Here is a 20,470-nt window from a genome sequence, read left to right as displayed (position 1 = left end):
TAATGTTAAAACATATCCATATCATTTAAAGGACAAGTTTGGTATTTTACACTTAAAGCCCTGTTTACAGATCGCATCTGATGAAATAGAACGGTTAAGATTAAAATTTGGACACATACTGCTGTCCCGAGAATTTTAGGTTTCAATTCTCGGGAAAGCAGCATGTGTCCAAATTTTAATCTTAACCGTTCTATTTCATCAGAAACAATCTGTAAACAAGGCTTTAAGTGTAAAATACCGAACTTGTCCTTTAAGTCACGTTATAGCTGTATTTGATGCATATCTTGGTCTTGGTTGTTCCAGGGAGAGGAACAAGTAATCAAGGATGTTTTTCAAGACCGTGGGATGGAGAATCCATCATTCAGGAACATGCCTGTTAAGGTGGGGTTCAATGAACCTTTATATCAGTAAAAACCTTTTGTCACTTCTTTCACTTGTACTATCCAGTTAAATTGCCCGTGGTTACAGAATCACCTGCATATCAGTTGTGGTTGACAGTAATTTTTGTTGTGCAGTCGGCTCTGACGGTGCTGGAGAAGGAGGTCTCCAAGATGGCAGCATGTCTTTACACGTCTACATTTCTGTCCTTGTGGTTTAATGTTTCTGTCTTTTAATGGTGCTGTCTCGGAGATACTGGACCTGTTTTGAGTAAGCTAGGTTACTATGTCTCTGATCTGTAAAATCGATAATTTTCTCGGCCAGGCGAACGTTGTAGCTGGTTTACAAACATTGTGCTGGGATTAATCTGCACTAGCCGCTTTCTGTATTCATCACTTACTCATAACTAAATGAGTCTATGAAGGATTCAGTTCGTCACACGTCCATCTGGGATTTAACTGAAGTGAAATTTACTTTCTCACCGCATTGGATGATCTGGGACGTACTGTCAGTGCGGAGCCTGCTCAACGGATCCAAATCGCCGAAAAGCTGTTTGAGTCTTATGAGTCTGAACTTCTTATGAGAAAGGGAAGTGCTTTTTCTTGCCTTCGTGACGTGTGCTTGAAATTTTATCCATACTCTGTATGACCCGGCTGGTCCTGATTTAAATCCACTTTTTTTTTCACAGTATTGCTTCATTGGGATTGATTTCCTGTTTACATGTGACGTGACGCAACGTCATCTGTCACAGGAGGAGGTCGAAAAGCTGGACTGGATTACTAGAAATCGGCTAGGAATGGAATGTCTAATGGCGCTGCACTTTTTTGTGCTGTGCTTACTTTCCTTGAGCGGAACGTGTGGAAGCCTGCACAGGATTAACTACTCCAGTGCAGGTCTTTTAAATACTGTTACATTACGCTGGGGCACGAGCGCATCTGTTTGTGCGTCGGACTCGGACATTAAATGCCACTGTATAGTCTTATCTTCTGAGACTGTTAAATTGGCCCGTTTAATCAGTATTATGACCTTACAAGATAATTTCACTGTTTCTGAAAGCTGCCTTCGTAGCTTTGTACTAAATATAAGATCTAAGAATGAATCCACAAATCAATCACGCAAACTGAGGTGTTTAATTGTTCTGTTGCTATTGATATCAGGAAATGTGCAACCCAACCCAGGCCCTGACTCTGTTATAAGTTTTAATACCCCTGCTGATTTTAAATCTAGAGCTGGTCTTGGTTTTATTCATTTGAATGTTCGTAGTCTGATTGCAAAGATGGATATGATTCGCATTTGGGCATGTTCAACTGATGCTGATGTAATCGTTTTATCAGAAACCTGGCTAAGCAAGTCTGTCCTGAATGAAGATATCTGTATTGATGGATATAATGTATATAGGACCGACCGTCCCAGGAGGGGTGGGGGTGTTGCAGTATATATCAAACGTAAGTTTCGTGTAAATGTGCTTCTCTCTAAATCAGTGAGTAAGCAATTTGAATTTTTAGCTCTTGATCTTGAGGTCTCTAGGACTCTCCATATTACGGTAGTTAGTTGCTATAGGACTCCCTCAGCTGTAAAGGATGCTCTGCCTTCTTTAATGCAGCTTTTATCAGGACTGAATCCGAAAGAAATAGTAGTTATTGGAGATCTAAACTGGAACTGGTTACATCCAGTATCTGATGATTTTAAAGCGTACTGTAACTCACTAAATCTCTTTCAGCTTGTTGATAGTCCAACTAGACCTAATCTGAAATGTCCGGATAAATCATCTTTAATTGATCTTATCCTAACCAATGTTCCTTACAAATACTCAGTAGCTTCTGTTTTCGCAAATGACGTTAGTGACCACTGCGTTGTTGCCACAGTCAGAAATACAAAAATTCCCAAAACCAAGCCAAGCATCATTGTTAAGCGTGACATGAAACATTTTACAGAGCAAGGGTTCTTTCATGACTTGTTTTATTTTGATTGGGATAAAATGTATCTCATTTCTGATGTCGAAAATGCCTGGACATTTTTTTACGATGGTTTCAAGGAAATTGTTGATAAGCATGCTCCCCTCAGAAAGTATAGAGTAAAAGGCCGTAACAATGCATGGTTTACTGTAGATTTAGCCAGCTCACTTCACGAACGTAATAAGGCCTGGGCAAAAGCCAGGAAAACAAACCTGGATTCTGATTGGCTACTCTTTAGGAGGCTACGCAATTTGTGCACAGTGGCTATAAGAAAGGCCAAAGCAGACTATTTTTTAATGGAAACTTCAAATAATTTAAATAACCCGTTAAAATTTTGGAAAACAATTAAATCCTTGGTTGGAAACAAAACTTCCATTGAGTTGCCACCATGTGTTCTTAAGGACTCCCGTAAATTATCTGATAAGGCTGAAATGCTTGGTTGTTTTAATGAGCACTTTATTGCCTCGGGTTCCTTATTTGATTCAGTCAACTCTACATACCAGAATCGTTCAACAAGCTATACATATGGTCAAAGTAGACTCATTAATTCTTTTAATTTTAATCCATTTTTAGTTTCAGAAGTGCATAAAGCCCTCACACTTTTAGACATTAGAAAATCAGCTGGTCCTGATAAACTGGAGCCTTTTTTTCTACGGTTAGCATCCGATTTTATTGCTCCACCTTTGACCTATCTTTTTAATCTATCTTTAGACACAAATGAAATTCCACTTATATGGAAATCTGCATTTGTTCTTCCTTTGCTAAAAGGGGGTGACCCGTCAGATTTAAATAATTATAGACCCATCTCGAAACTGTCCGTCCTGGCCAAGGTTATGGAAACTATGGTAAATGAACAATTGAAAGAGTTTTTATCTACTAACAATATTTTGTCAAAATATCAATCAGGTTTTCGTAAAAAACACAGCACAACTACAGCAGCTTTAAAAGTAGTAAATGATTTTATTGATGCTTTAGACACAAAACAACACTGTGCAGCTGTTTTTATTGATCTATCTAAGGCTTTTGACACTGTGGATCACACAATTTTAAAACACAGACTTGTCAGTGTAGGGCTGTCAGATCAATCAGTTGGCTGGTTTGAAAACTATCTATCAGGTAGAACTCAGTGCGTACAGGCAGATGGTCTCACTTCCAGCCCTCTTAGTGTCTCTAAGGGTGTGCCCCAGGGGTCAGTGCTGGGACCACTCTTATTTATACTATACATCAATATTCTCGATCAAAATGTTTCCAATGCAAATCTCCATTTTTATGCCGATGATACTGTGATTTACTGCTCTGCATCAACTCCAAACCAAGCTCTTTGCCAATTACAACGCACTTTTGATATTGTTCAACGTACCCTATCCGATTTAAAACTTGTTTTGAATGATAAGAAAACAAAACTAATGTTGTTTTCCAATGCAAAATCAAAGTCAAAGAACCTTGTACCTATTACTACTTCACGGGGTTCCAAGATTGAGTTTGTATCGCAGTACAAATATCTCGGTATATTAATTGATGATTCACTTTCTTTTAAACCTCACATTCAGCAGTTGGTGAAAAAACTGAAGCTGAGACTGGGATTTTATTTCAGAAATAGGTCATGTTTTTCCTTTGAGGCAAGAAAGAGGCTTGTTGATGCTACTTTCATGTCAGTGCTTGATTATGGTGATGTTATATACATGCATGCATCTCTTACAAGCTTAAAATTGCTGGACACGGTTTATCATGGAGTGCTTAGGTTTGTCACAAATTTTAGAACACTAACACATCACTGTTCTTTGTATGACCGGGTTGGTTGGTCTTCTCTGTCCGCTCGTAGACTTAACCATTGGTACGTTTTTATCTATAAAGCAATTCTTGGTTTGCTTCCCCCATACCTTCAATCTTACATTATAAAGAAAAACATGGGAAGATATTCTCTTCGTTCCGAGGACTTAATGCTTTTATCTGTCCCTCGTGTACGGACCGAATTAGGAAAAGGGGCGTTTAAGTAGGCAGCCCCCTGTGCTTGGAATGAGCTACAAAATGTAGTAAAACTTCAGGAGCGGGTCTCACTTTTTAAGTTTAAAGCAATTTTAAATAAGTTGGAGGCTACCCAAACTACCTGTAAGTGTTATGACTGATCATCCGGACGATCCCAGCGAGCATCGCTTCATCGCTTTATCAGGTTTATTTGTTATACGTTATATGTTAAATGTTGATGTATTTGTTTTATGTCTGCAACTTTGTTAATTGTGCTGCTGCCTGTCTTGGCCAGGACACTCTTGGAAAAGAGATTTTTAATCTCAATGAGTTTTCTTTCTGGTTAAATAAAGGTAATATATATATAGGTGTGTGTTATAAAACGAAGAAGCTGAATGCTATGAAACACACCACTGACACACAGAGGAGGAGTTTGGAGGAGTTGAAGCTCCAGTACGAGAGCATGAAGCCACAGAGCAGAAGCCTCTGCCTGACAACCAGGAACTAGGTTGTCTAATAATGTCCCTAATAATGAGAATTAGAGTAAAGAAGGGAACTCTGCCAATAAGTTTCCTTAAGTGGTCATTCTTCCTATGTAAATTCTCTTCTTCCTTCTCTCAAGTCTTTCTAAATATGTTAGTTCAAGCAAGAAAATGAATGAACTTGTGTGCTTGTTTTATAGAAATTGCGCATTCTGGAAAACAGATTGGAGGAAGCGCAGCTGAAACATCATGAAGCAAAGAACGTAATGCGAGGATACCTCAAAGAGAAGGACAAACTACAGGTATCTGAGAAAGAACAGATGAACTGGTTCATGTACAGACTGACACAGCACACACACATAAACTCACACAGATGTGTATTATAAAGCATGATACCCCATATATGTGATGGGAAAAATTTAAGCAATCTAATGTATCCAATGACACTCATCCATACCATTCAAAATATATTCTTATTCTTATAATAATAAGAAAGGTTTCTTGAGAACCAAATCAGCATATTAGATTGATTTCGGAAGGATCATGTGACACTGGGAATGAGGAATGGCTGCTGAAAATTCAGCTTTGATCACAGGAAAAAATTACATTAAAAATAGAAAAGAGTTATTTTAAATTGTACAGGTGTGCATAAGAGACTTCTTTCATTAAAGGGTTAGTTCAGCTAAAATTGAAAATTATGTCAATTACTCTTCATCTTCGGAGCACAAATGAAGATCTTTTTTATGAAATCTGAAAGCTTTCTGTCCCTCCATTGACAGCTACGCAACTACCACTTTCAAGCCCCAGAAAGGTAGTATGGACATCATTAATCTATAAAAAATATTAAAGAGTGCTTTGTTTGCGAAAAAACTAAATAAAAACAATTGACCACCTTATTTACAAAATATTAATCTCCAGCATGCGTTCATGCAACAACGTCTGCTTTTGCATCAACAGAACAAACATGCGCCACGGTGCTCTCGTAAACGCGCAATGGAGATTCATATTTTGTAAATAAAGTGCTAAATTGTGTTTTTTTGCACAAACAAAGCACTCGTGTCGCTTTGTTAAGTTGCGGATAAACCACTGGAGACACATGGATTACTTGCTCCCTTTCTGGGGCTTGAAAGTGGTAGTTGCATAGGCTGTCAGTGGAGGGACAGAAAAATATCTTCATTTGTGTTCCGAAGATGAACAAAAGTCTTGTGTGTGGAACCACATGAGGGTGAGTAAATAATAACAGAATTTGGGTGAACAATCCCTTTAAGATTAAAACTCTTAAAAGACAATCAGACAACATCAGGCATGCTGATGGCACGCTGAGACGCTGCTAAGGCCAAAACCCCTCTTTAAAGGTTATTTACCCAACTCAATCTGTAATCTTTACATAACATAAGAAACTGGAATCGTTTGCACAAGAGACAATTGAAAGTTTGGAGTCTTATATCGACGCATACTACGACAAAATGGCAAAACCCGAGAGCAAGCGTGGAAGAAGCGAACTGGGGCTCGTTCTTCGTACGTTGCTTATTACATCCGAGATCAAATGACACATCCAAGATGATATCATCGTGCTAATCATGATCTGGCTAATTAGGTTCTTCGAACACACTTGCCGGATATGATTAGTATAGCTGGATTGAGTTATCTGAGATAATTGCGCTTTCATGCGCTGGGTTAAAAGGGGATATGTATCGATAGTAGAAATATTGATCAGCAACTCTGCTATTGGCTGCTCAGCGTGGCTAAAGAGCACGCTCAGTTTTTCTCCTCAGCAGAGCAAGAACTAATAGTCGAAGTTTATTCGGAATTAACCAAGGAACACCTCAAAGTCTACAAAAGCCAGGAGAGAGGGCTGGCAAAAAGTAGCAGACAATTTAAATCCGTTAGAAGTGGCCATGTTAGATGTTTTTATCACTTATTAGCCTATATATTTGTATTTTAATAATTGCATAATTACTTTGTTCATTGTAATGTCAGAGTCACCACACTAGAACATGGGAACAAATAAAAGTGAAGTACTTTTTTGAAGGTCTTTTTTTGCTATATTATAGTCTCTTTTATAAAAGGCACTGTTAAATAAATGGTTGTCTGTTTATAAAAGCAACCAAGAAAAAGGCTGAGAAAAAAAAGAAAAGATCTTAGTAGCCTACACTGTAAAATAATTTTTGCTGCATTAAATTAAGGCCGTATAGTAATTTCAACTGTTAAATCTTGAGTAATGATGAATTGCTTTGACTTGTGAAAGTGAAAACTGATAAACTTATGTTAATGTAAAAATATTTTGCCATGAGTTATTGATCACATTTTTCCAGAGTGTAGTTCATTGTAATGACATTGTGTTTTCCTCTTTTGTGCACTTTTACATAATACACACTTGTATCTGTTCCCAAGAAAGTGGTGGCTGAAATATAAGTGGACATTTTCTAACTTTCCAAAGGAAAGAAAGTATAAGACTTTGTAATGTCCATTTGTTTCCATTGCACTGGACAGTGAATAAACCCTCTCAGATAACTGTCATATGGAGGAACTAGCCTACCTGCAAGTGCATAAATAACTTTACTTAATGTATACTTGTATGCTTTATGGCTGCAATATAAGTTGCAGGATTCCACATCTACAGAAAGGCCTACAGAAGAGTCTGCACAGACAGAGGAGACATAGGCCTACAGGTGGGCAGTGTATAGACAACTTTTCCTTTTCATTTGTTGCATGGGGCATGTGTCTAATATCTCTTGTTGCAGGCATTTGAACACTGGCTTTACTTTACAAAGAACAATTGAAATAAAACTCAAGGAACTAAGCATATTTGTCTTTTATTAAACATTTAATGAAAAGTGTTTTTTTTGGCAATGTTGTGTAATACTAATATGGCACATGCAACAATGTCACAGTGTCAGGTGTGCAACCCTCAGACTTATCAGACACTGAAATCTTCCCTTTAGTTAGCCAAAGTTCATTTCATTGTGTGCCCTTGTCCTGGCTAGAGCTGCGTTGTAACTGGTTTGGGTCAGGGAATGGGGTCATAAAACACCTGTCTGCAGGCAGGAACATGTCATAATCACCTATGAAAAAATGCAGTTCTGTTAGGATCAGCATAAGTGTATGTAATACAGTGAGCTTGATATTTAATTGTGGAACTTTCCTTACCACTTTCAAATAATGTGCATAAATGTGAATCTCTGAAAATTCTTAAGTCATGCACAGATCCTGGCCATTTTGCTTTCACATTTGTGATATGGAAGATTTTAGTCAACTGCCTTTTTTTAAATTTGATATAATATTACTAATCTGGAATATTAGGAATTACAATAGTAACTGGGCTGCACATTTACATTGTGAACCCCCTTTCTGTTCACATAATCCCCTTCATTGAGGCCTTGATGGCAGTCTATGGTACCAATCACGTTAGTGAAGCCTGAGTGACATATACTGTAATCGGCATGGTCATGATTGCATGATCTTCATAAAAAATTATGATAGCCTAAAAAAAAACTGCTTTAAAAAAAACTGCTTTACAACATTGGGTCTGCAGTGGCTTGGAAATGCCACAAAAAAACCTAGAACTGTTTTTTAAACCTAAAAGCGCCAGGTAAACTCCGAATGACACGACAGACAGCACTTTCCATCAAGTTCTCCGCATCTCCAATAGTGTAAAGGAAAGAGCCACTTGCAAATAATCTTAGGGCAATGCAAACAGTTTGTGCTGTAGTTAAAGCCCGACTCCGACAAGTCAAAAATAAATGTGCGTTTCCAACAAATGAATAATGTAAACGACAATCTCACGAGTCACGAGAAAAGAAAAAAAAAAAATCTCAGAAAGTGCACTATCCCGTTGGACTTCCCGTATCAGCTCTGCTTATAAAGCCGCAGTCTAATCCTGTTTACATGAAATAAGCTGCTCCCGAGTGTAAGAGTGTAATGCAGCCGTTACAAATGCTATTGCGGTAGAAGAGAAAACAGCGCGAATTATGACAGAGTGCAAACGAATCCGAACTAGCAAGGTGTGTGAAAGTTTCACAAAACTTCAAACCAAGAATGCTGTCGTGTGCAATACATGCAAGGCGGAACTCGTTTTTCACGGGAGCACAACATGCATGTTAAAGCACTTAAAGAGGAAACACCCCTGCACAAGAGGAGCCGGTGAGAGGTGAACGTTCTCCAGCTGGAACTAAATAACTAGCAGTAAATCTCTTTATTAGAGAATGCAATACAACTAATAATAGTAATAAAATGAACAATTATAATATAATTACAGTAATGTGATGAGTTATTTTTGCATAGAATAAAGCTTGATCGAGCGTAGGAGTCAGGGCTGTTTTTATTATTGTAACACTATTAGGTATAACGGTCTTATCACTTGCCTGTATTTTGTTCCATATTCATGAAGACTTACAAAAGGAGATGTTATGAAGAATATCATGCCAGTTAATTTTTTCATACTGTAAATTAAAAGGCGAATGAGAATAGCTCAATTGTCATGTCAATTTTTTTATTATTATTATTCTTACAATAATTGTTTGCAGTTTAAGAGTTTCTAATGCAGCTGATTCATCTTTTGTTTTGTTTTCTATTGAAAGAGAACAGAATATTTAAACAATGCTTAAGAGAGCATTTGTGTGTGATTTGAGCTGTACAGAAATCTGAAAACTTGATTCATAATTCCTTCCAATAAACCACCTTATCTTTCTATAGTAAAATAGTATGTTCAACAATATGAATTGGAAATGCTGGAGAGATGAATTGATTTAGTTGAACAAAGTTCATGAATCAAACGACTCAGCTGATCAGAGTTCGTGAACAAAATGATTCAGTTTAAAGAGTTGTTCAAACTTCTCTCGATCAGTTCAAGTACAAAAAACTAGGGCTGTAATCTCCTAGTCGATTAGTCGATTAATTGGTCGATACGTTCAGGCTCGACCAAAATTCTGATTGGTCGATTTTTTGCCGCGTTCATTTCATCAGTTTTGCCGCGTTCATTTCATCAGGTGGAAAGTACTAATTGCTAATGGGGGTATTTTCAGAGCACCCCTGTTTCACAGGTAACACTCTGTCTTCAGAACACCCCCCTTACTTTCACTTCTTTTGGATTAGCCCAACCCACTGGAGAAGAGAGACAGATTGAAGAAAGTAGGCTACTAGAAGGTTTGCTGAATATTATTAATTTAATTGTGAGAGCGTTTAACTCATAGTCAGTCCTCTTCTACCATGTCAACAAAGACATCGGCAGTGTGGAAGCATTTTTTTTAAATAGAAAACGGGAAAAAAGTCGAATACAAATTTGCGCTGTGCACTGTAGCTGCTACACTGTTTGTTTTAGTTTTGAGCCTATGCTTTATTTTTCAGTTATGCACTTTATTTCGTTTCTGCTCTTGATCTGGTTTGTTTAATAAATATTCTTTTTTTATTAAAGTGGACGTGCCTTTTGTGTTTAAGAGTAAAAGCTTTAAGTTAATAGTCTATTCGTGTCTCAGCCGCGAAGCTGAGCTCCTATGTTCATGCGAGCTGCACAGAGCGGCTGAAATGATAGTGTCTGTCAGTTATTAATAATACATATGACAAAAACAATTGTCTAAATTATGTTGTATACAGTGGTTAAATTGGGCCGGGGCTCTCCGGGGCTCAGCCCCGGCACATAAGCCTGCTCGTTTGTGTCCTGATGTGCCTGTTTACAGTCAGTTGCCTAATGGAAATTATGTCACATCAAATTTGATGAAAGTGATGCTTTTGAAAACATATTTCTGACAATAAATGAAAGATTTTTTAAATGGCATGTCTATTTTGTCTCGGCGGAACAGAGATGAGAACAATCGGAACACGGCTGTATTCTTGTTCAGCTGCTTAATCTCGTTGTCAGTCGACCATGATCGCGCACTGCTCGCGCATGCCATGCACATCTTAGGCTACTACTCAAAACTCCGACACGGATAAATGTACGCAGCAATATATAATGAATGTTCCTGGGAGATCAGTAGTTGCGCGGGATGTGGAAGCGCGCAAAAGTTCCAGAACCTTCAACCGCCTTAAACAATAAATAAATAAAAACTCACAAGCTGCTGGCCGCCGCTGGAGATCAATTTTGTCAAGTTCAGCACAACGTTGGTTGTACAAAAAGTGCCCTGGCCTTGAACAACAAGGTAAGGAAAATATGTTTGGCACATTGTATGGGTCACTATATCATAACAAGGTAATACAATGTGTAATCAAGTGATGTCAATTCCAGCGTTATGGACGTGACATGCAGTAAAAACTTGAAATATAAATTCTCAGAAAATGCATTTAATACCAATATATTAAAACTGTTTATATCAATACTCCCTTAATAAAGGAGTCCAGACATTAGAAAAATATCAGTCTACACATGCGTTTAATATTTAATATGAGGGAAATAGGCTACACATGCCGTGGACGTGACACAAAAAAATCTTTAACTTTTAGGTGGCAAAATATTTTTTTTGTAATTCTGTGAATTACACTGCGCAAACCAAAAGTAATACTAGGCTACCCACCGGATACTCTCCACAGAACATAACATTCATTTTACCGCATTTTCCGCACTATAAGGCGCACTTAAAGCCTTTAATTTTTTCAAAAAACGACAGTGCGCCTTATAATCCGGAGCGCCTTATATATGGATCTGGCACCTTATATTAATGTCTGTAAAACAACCGCTGACTTAAACCTTTTGTTTACTTTCGCCTGGCACCGGAGCGCGAGCCTCCGCTGACTGCGCGCGCACCTCCCCAAACAGACGAGGCATCTTGACGCAACTGTTTTGTTTTAGACTGAACACCAGACCATACAACTGATTTAGTCGCGCAAACTGGGTGCCGGTGTGATGAGATGTACTAATATCCGTCTGCTCGGGCAGATTCGGCTCAAAGTCGTGCATCTTCGGATGCGGAGGCGCGCGCGCTGTCACAATGACGTCATTTTGCCGCGCGAGCGCCTCCGCATCCGAAGATGCACGACTTTGAGCCGAATCTGCCCGAGCAGACGGATATTAGTTTTTTATTACCTTCGTGCTCATGCGGACGCGTCAAATATAAACAAGGTTTTACAGCTCAGCCACTTGTTGTTTCATATTTTTTTGCAAGTGGTAGATCTTGGTTTACATTTGGACTTTGGATGTGATCTTAGGCTTGAAAAGGTTGGTGACCACTACATAACGCAAACCCAGTCAAACGTTTGACTGCAGTATCTTCTATTCTATGCGCCTTATAATCCGGTGCGCCCTATATATGAAAACAGTTCTAAAATAGGCCATTCATTGAAGGTGCGCCTTATAATCCGGTGCGCCTTATAGTGCGGAAAATACGGTATTCAGGGCCGCGGGAAGTGGGGGTGCTGTTTTCACAGAATTGTAAATGCAACGCATATGTTTGTTCATTAAAATGTCTACATTTTTAGCATTTAGTCATTTATTTGTAATAAACACTTTAAGTGGGCTATTTAAAAACTGTTATTTATATGTTAAATTATGTTTTTAAAACATAAGCGCAGAGTGTTACGTAATAGTCTATTGTATGCGTGTCGAAAGAATTTGTCCGCAGCTGCTCAAAAAAAGAAAAGAAAAAAAAAACCCAGTCAAAAACCCCACTGTCAGTGTTTTGTAAGGAACAGGCAAATATGTAAAATATTTCATTAGACATTTCAAGCTATCTATATGTCTCAGGTCTGTGAGGCAATAGGCTACCTTATAGGCCCACGCTGAGTTTCGGTTCATTTATGAGACGAGCTCCAGGTTCGCCAGCGCCTCCATGTCCTGATTATCTATTTTCTAATTGCCTAGTATATTTACTTCTTATTTATTAAATCCAGACAATTGGTTGATGAAACATCGATTAAAATTAAGATACAATTAATACAAAACGAAATTAAATTTAAAGACAGGCTTTGTGCTTTCAGTTTGAGGTCTCTGTGAAAGTTTTAAAACATTATTTTAGTGCCGCTTTAGAGCGCTCACGTCCGTAACGGAGAACTGTCTGTAAATATTTATTTATTTTGTGTGTGTGTGAAATAAATTTCTAAAAAAATGCGACTTAGTCCAGTGCGACTTAGGCAATATATGTTTTTTCTTCCTCGTGGCGCATTTTTTGACTGATATGCGACTCCGGAGCGACTTATAAAATAGGCTACGGTAAGTTATTTATTCTTTTTGTGCAAATGTCCCATAAAGTGCCATCCTTTAAGGATTCATTTATGTCCCGTTGACCGGTCCATTGCATTACGAATAAAAGCAGAATCAATAAAGTCAAAAATGTAATGTGCAGAGTTTTATAGTCTTGATATTGTTTCTTATTCAAAAGTGGCGACGCCCCTTTTTTTTTCAGAATTGCGAGATATGAAGTCAGAATTGTGAGAAATAAAGTCGCAATTCTGAGTAATAAAGTCGCAATTGGGAGATATAAAGTAAGAATTGCATGATATTCGTCGAAATTTCGTGTTATAAAATCAGAATTGTGAGATATAAACTATTCTGAGGTAAAAAAAAATATAGAAAGCTTGAAATGTCTTCTTTTAAACAGAACAATTCAAAAAGTAAACAGACTGCTGCATGTGTAATTTTTAGAAAACACTTGTTCATTAATAAACAATTAAAATGTCTCCTTGCTATATTTTACATATTCATAATCATTACTTTTGCCGGTTCTTTGTGACAGCTTTTAGGCCTTTATTGGCAGCGCCACCCTTACATGTTACATGAACGCGTCACCACCGCATCAGCACCGAAAACAGGAGATTTTTCAATCCCTGTTTTGGCAGGGGAAAACTGATCAGAAAATGTAACGAAACATTGTAGAAATGTAGTGGAGTAGAAAGTATAATAATTGCTGCAAAATGTAACGAAGTAAAAGTCAAAAGTAGCCAATGCACTATTGATTCTACTTATGTAAAGTAAAGATATGTGAAAAATGTACTTAAATAAAGTAACAAAGTATTTGTACTTCGTTACATTCCACCACTGCTGATTAACAGTAATGTAAATGCTAAATGTCCTAATACCTGTTAATACTACAACAATGCAAAGTATTTGCTCTTAACCTTGCAGTTTTTCACATATCATGTAACACTCAATTTCTCCATTTCTTTGCACAAAACTCTCCAGAAATTGCCATTTAATGTTGGGTTTTTTCCTTCTTTTTTTTCAGGGGAGCATACCTCCGGACTCCCCTAGGGAGAGCCCCCCCACATAATAAATCCCAATTTAACCCCTGGTTGTATATTCCTCAAAAGTTCTTGTGATATCACTAGTTGACAACAGTACTATTTTCGGAAATCATAGGCTATGATATTGTGCAGGTGCACGTGATGCAACGCTGTCAGAGCCGACAGACTCGTGTGTCAGACTAATTTCAGTGCAAAATAATTAGGTCAAAAACGATTTAAAGGGATAGTTCACTTTGAAATTAATTTTTGGTATGTTTTAGCTTACCTCAAGGGCATCCAAGATGTAGGTGTCTTTTTTTCCGTAGTAGTTTCAATTTTGATATTTTTAGGTCAAACCGTTCTTGTCTGTCAGTCATATAATGCAGGTCTATGGTCACCACCTCAAAGAGCATGCACAGAGTCCAAATTAAAACAATTCCCTGTCGTCCAAATTAAACAATTCCCCATCGTAAGTACACATTGATGGCCTAAGACACGAAACGAGCGGTTTGTGTTAAAAAACGAACAGTATTTATATAGTTTTTACCTCTTATACACAGCCATGTCCAAGTGATCTGACGTGTACGCAGACTGGTGCATAGATATATACACACTACAGGGTGGGCCTTTTATATGGATACACCGCAACAACATGGGAATGGCTGGTGACACCAAAGTCCCGTTTGTGGCACACCAGTACATGTGAGGGGGCAAACTCCTCAAGACGGGTGGTGACCATGACATATACTAATGTGCCACAAACAGGACCTCAATATCACCAACCACTCCCATGCCACCACGGTGTATCCATATAAATGGCCCACCCTGTAGATGTCGCCTTGTCTACGGCAGTTTATTGGAACGAATGTCTTTAAGGCGACATCTAGTGTATATCTATGCACCAGTCTGCGTACACGTCAGATCACTTCGACATGGCTGTGTATAAGAGGTAAAAACTATATAAATACTGTTCGTTTTCTCACACAAACCGCTCGTTTCGTGTCTTAGGCCATCAATGTGTACTTACGATGGGGAATTGTTTAATTTGGACGACGGGGAATTGTTTTAATTTGGACTCTGTGCATGCTCTTTGAGGTGGTGACCATAGACCTGCATTATATGACTGACAGACAAGAACGGTTTGACCTAAAAATATCAAAATTGAAACTACTGCGGAAAAGACACCTACATCTTGGATGCCCTTGAGGTAAGCTAAAACATACCAAAATTTAATTTCAAAGTGAACTATCCCTTTAAAGCTTCCGTCGGCAAGTCTGGCAGATTGGGACGATTAGCCAAAATGTTGAATGTTTACAAGAAAACACTAGGTGGCGCTTTTAAGGGCAGCCGCATGAATTTTGAGCTGCTCAGAACATACCTTTTTTTTTAGCTTTTTAAACAATACTAACTTAAAGTCTAGAAATGCACGAACAGATCACCTTATAGTGTGATTTTATTTCTAAATTGGGCATCAGGACACTTGGATGGAATTACTCTGAGGAGATATTTGATGGATTCTAGGAAAATTGCGGCCTACTCGACTACAGCTGGATGGATGAAAATTCTTCACTGCAACCTTTCAAGAAACTGTCTCTGTCTTTCCCCAAGTTAATAATGACACAACTCGGTTTTAAAAACAATTTAAGTTTGAAAAGACATTCATCCCCTTTGGCTCCTGAAGTTAAAACCATCTTGCAGCAAGCTGGGATTCTACGACTTAGATCTCGCCCAAGGGGTAAGAAAGCTGGGAAAAATTACATTCGCACAATATCTACAATTGTTGGAAATCGTCCTTCTTTCTGTGGGACCACAGTGGATGTTAAGAGGAAGCTGACTGAGCTAAGTCTGTTTACTTCTTCTGACTGTTGCTACCATCCTAAGAACTTAATTTACATTGAGACAAACCAACATAAATCAAGGCCAATCATGCCTGGTTTTCTACTTTCCAATGTGCGCTCCTTACGCTACAAGTGCGATGAGCTGTACAGTATAGCTGTGACTAATAACTCAGCAGTTATTGCTGTATCTGAGACCTGGCTAAATGCTGATATCCCAGACTCAACTGTAACTCTGCCTGGATATACAATACATCGGCGGGATCGTGAGGGCTGTGGGGGAGGAGGAGTCGCCTTGTATGTCGATGAAAACATCACTCAGATTCGACTGACTCACCTAGAAGACGACAAATATTAAGCATTGTGGGTCTGGTTACGTTCCAGTCGTCTCCCTCGAGGGTTAAGTTGTATTATCGCAGCTGTGCTGTATTTTCCTCCGCAATCTTCAACAACAGCACAACCTGACACACTAATCACTCAGTACCTGGATTGCTGCCTTAGGAATATTGAATGCAATTACCAACAGGCCGCAATTGTCATACTCGGTGATACAAATAAGTACAAGTCTGAAACCATCTGTAGCAGACATGGTCTGAAACAAATAGTGGCTGGAGCAACAAGGAAGACCAGTCAATTAGACTCAATCTTTACTAACATTTCCTCCATGTATGAGTCACCAGAGCATTTGCCTCCTGTTGGCTCCTCTGACCATGAGACTATCCTGCTAAATGCTGGAACCTGGCCCACCAAGCCTGTCAAGCACATTTTTTGTAGAAAACGTACTTCTGAAACAAATAGGCAATTGGGCCTTCTCATGAATACTTCTGATTTTTCTCACATTCATGAGGCTACGGACCCCGAGGCTAAGGTTAGTGCCTTCACTTCCACGATCAAGTCTATCTTAGACAAAACAATTCCATTTAAGAAAGTTTCTATTACAAATAATGACAAACCTTGGATGACCATACAAATCAAAGATCTGATAAAAGAAAGACAGCGTGCCTTTTGTTCTGGCAATAAAACATCCTACAGTAAACTAAAAACAATTATTGCCAAAAAAATTAAGAATGCAAAGAAACAATATTATAAACATGAGGTCGAGAAACTGCAAAACACCAAGCCTAAACAATGGTTTAAGTCTGTGAAGGCTTTAATGGGGATGGAAGAAGATAAGAGTGATGTGGTGTCTCAGGATCATAACATCATGCAATGTGAATGTGATCACTTGGCAAAGCACTTTGCTTCTGTGTGGGATTATGCAAGTCATATTTCTCCGTCTGAGGAAGAGGTTGCCTGCAATTTATCCAGTTGTAGTATACCTCTTTTGAGTATTGGACAAGTTAAGGTCAAACTACGCAAAGTGAAGGCAGCAAAGGCTGCTGGTCCTGACGACATTCCTCCTTGGATATTAGAGACCTTTCACGAGGAACTGGCACCGGTGCTATGTGATATTTTTAACACGTGCATGCAAAATAATATTTTCCCAAAACAATGGAAGGAGGCTGTGGTCAAGGCTGTTCCCAAAAAAACAAAGCCCAGTTTTCCAGTAGACTATCGGCAGATTTCATTACTCAGCTGTGTTGGAAAAGTGTATGAAGGAATCCTCAGAGATGCCATTCTGGAGGATACAGTTGCTAAAATTCAACCATCACAACATGGCTTCATGGCGAACAGATCAACTGAGACTGCTCTGATTCAAATTTTGCAATCCTGGCATGATGCACTTAACACCAATCCTAAATTGGACATCCATGCTGTTTTTGTTGATTTTACTCGAGCTTTTGACACAATTGATCATTGTCAACTGCTCTATGCTTTAGCTGACATGAATGTCAGACGACCGCTCTGGCTCAGTGTAAGGAGCTATCTGAGTAACAGAGAGCAAAAGGTGAAATGGGGCTCCTGTGTGTCTAACTCCTATCCAGTTTCAGCTGGTGTTCCTCAGGGGGGTCTTCTATCCCCTCTGCTTTTTGTCATCGCCATAAACAGCTTGGATTCCTTTCTGCCTCCTTCAGTAATTCCGGTAAAATATGCTGATGATTTAACAATTACTGAATTTTTAATGGGATCCCTACCAGGATTAACTCAGAGGGCCTTGGATTCAGTGGCGGATTGGGGACAGGAATTTTCATTGGCAATGAATAGAGGTAAGTCTGTGGACATGGTCATAAGCGCCAGGAAAGATGAAAACATTCCCTGCCCTTCCTCTCCCATAATATCAGGACATGCAATTGGCAGAGTTTCCACTTTTAAACTGCTTGGAGTCCAAATTTCCTCTGATCTGTCGTGGGATGCCCACATTAAGTACATGATTTCGAAGGTGCGTCCTAGAATACACTATCTCTGTGTTGCTAAAAATGCGGGTCTCCCTTGTGATGTTTTAATGAAAGTGTATCTAACATTTATACGGCCAGTCCTTGAGTACGCTAGCCCAGTATGGGGTGGACTACCTAAAGGTCTCTCTGATGAGCTAGAGAGGGTCCAAAAACGTTGCTGTCGGATAATAGGTGTTCCAACTTCTACTGTCCCATCACTGAGTGAGAGGCGTGACGAGGCCACTATACGTACTTTTACAAAATTACTCAAAGACAGTTCATCACCACTGCATTGTTTCTTGTCTGTGGCTCCAAGACCTACTTACCTACTACGGCAGCATAGGGAGTTTGTTGTGCCCAGGAGTAAATCAAAAAGACATGAACTTTCTTTTATTCCACGTGCTCTTAAACTGTTTTATAAATAATTTACAGTTTGTTTGTTTTTTGCATGATGCCTGATGTATTCCAGGTTTTTTGTGTATCTGTTTTTACTCTACCTGGTTGTTTTATTTATTATTATTTCTTTAATTAATTTATTTCAATTAGGTAAGGTTGTTTTGAGTATGTGTTCTGTTTGATACATTTCAGGGTTTTGTCCCTCAATATCCTGCCTTGTCAAACTTTAAATAAAACTAACTAACTAACTCTCATGCCCCTCCCCACTACCAGCGAGCACCCTCCCATCGAGGTCGTGCTCGTCAGTGCGTCACTGTGCGTGTGTACCTGATTTTCTGTGAACGCGTCCGTCTCTTCAGCATCTATCAACACCATGGACTCGGAGGTAGGCTGCCCTGGCTAATCTATCCATAGATAGCAATAACCGAGGAATTGGAAGCATTTTAGTAGATTTTCTCTCCGCCATCACGCTTCATGCAATCTCCTAGCGAACTTCAGGCGTGGCGTGTGCACGTGATATTAACGTGCGCGAGTGAGGGGGGATCTGTGGCGTGTGCACGACCTGTGATTGACAGTCAGATCTCACACCCCCCTGCGCTGATTGGACCTGATGAAGCGGGAGCGGTGGATTTTTGCAAAACAAATAACACGCTCCAGGTGGAGTTAGAAGCTCGGGTTTTTTTCTAAAACCACCTTATTTATGTTGTTCTGTCGGATTATAGTGTCAATTTCACTGAATATGATCAAAAAATTTTTGCAGACGGCAGCTTTAATATACTGCAAATAGCCTACTTGTTTTTTATGTTTATTTATAATTCATTTAGGCGGACAACAAGGCTACCAAGTACTGCGTACAGTGCGCAGCTAATTCATTTAACTTTTTTTTTTTTCTAACGTCATTTTTAGTCGAAAATTTCAGGATTTCAGTCGACCAAGATTTTCTTTGGTTGATTACAGCCCTAGTCTGGAAAACTAAAGAAAATTGTAATTATCCTACCAGATGATGGTTTCAAATTATGGTTCAAAAGGGAAGGTCCATGGGCACTGGTCAGCTAGCCATTTGTGCACATTTAATTGCATCCACTAGGTAGACGATTCACCTCCACAGGATTATTTATGGCACAAAACAGGATACACTTGCCGATCACGTTCACATAGGAAAAAAACAGAGAACAAGAAAACGCAGCCTTGAAAAACACAAGGCAAACGTACAATAATTAATTTCTGATTCAACATTTCAGTAACAAATCATATAACTTACATGCGCAGCTCAAATGACACATTAATCCAAAATTTCGACAGTTATTTAACACATCGACACTCATTAATCGCTCATTGTCTCAACTCATGATACAATGATCATTGTTAAGGCCAATTTATACTTCTGCGTCGGGTGCGCGTAGAAGGTACGGCGTAGCATACGCATTGACGTGTACGTCGTACCCTTCGCCGTACCCTGACGCGCACACTACGGCGTACACTCGACGCAGAAGTATAAATTGGCCTTTACACGTGGTAGCTTTAGCCCACGGCTAACTAGTTCAGCTCGCGCTGTGAGTGCGGCCTACTCGACTCAGCTCATATCAAATCATTTCTGAAATTGACATATCTTTCATAAGATAACATATGATAAAAAAAAAAAAGTCACTCATCAAAACGAGATTGCATTATATATTCAATTAAAGAAGATTATTCAATAAAGATTATCACTCTGGGATCCACTAAATCTTTACTCCGATTTCCACTTCACCTTTCTCACTCTGACGACAACACTCCAGGCTGATGCATCCAAAGTTTCCAAGTGCACACAATCACATTTCCCGATAGATTATGATTATCATTTAGTAGAAGGAGTTTCTGGAGAAATGCTCCGTTCTGCTGTCTCATCTGATCTGTTCTCATCTGATTCCCTTCCCTCTGCTCATGCGGACAGCAGCGCGGGCGCGACCTGTGGGCGGGCCTTATGAATATGCCGCTACTGTTGGCTCTCAGGG

The 20,470-nt window shown here is 39.1% G+C and overlaps 1 protein-coding gene and 1 long non-coding RNA gene across 3 annotated transcripts in view; one reads left to right on the top strand and one right to left on the bottom strand.

Annotated features, from left to right (window-relative positions):
* Positions 1-20,363, bottom strand: part of LOC309474020 — a 55,890-nt gene extending 35,527 nt beyond the window's left edge. The window contains exons 1-2 of one of the 2 annotated variants that reach the window (XR_014197184.1): positions 20,222-20,363; positions 19,474-19,663 (exon numbers count right to left, since the gene is read on the bottom strand). This is a non-coding gene — a long non-coding RNA (uncharacterized lncRNA). The remainder of the gene's footprint in view (positions 1-19,473; positions 19,664-20,221) is intronic. The other variant, XR_014197185.1, reaches the window with a different exon arrangement.
* The window catches only part of LOC309473977 (plexin-A1-like), a 141,247-nt gene continuing 127,953 nt past the window's right edge, over positions 7,177-20,470 (top strand). Inside the window, exon 1 of the mRNA XM_082136275.1 lies at positions 7,177-7,452. The gene's annotated coding sequence lies outside the window, so the exon portion shown is untranslated. The remainder of the gene's footprint in view (positions 7,453-20,470) is intronic.

The sequence above is a fragment of the Leuciscus leuciscus genome, assembly GCF_965113295.1.
Source record: "Leuciscus leuciscus genome assembly, chromosome: 14".
NCBI classification, from domain to species: Eukaryota; Metazoa; Chordata; class Actinopteri; order Cypriniformes; family Leuciscidae; genus Leuciscus; species Leuciscus leuciscus.
This window is presented reverse-complemented; position numbering and strand designations above follow the sequence as displayed.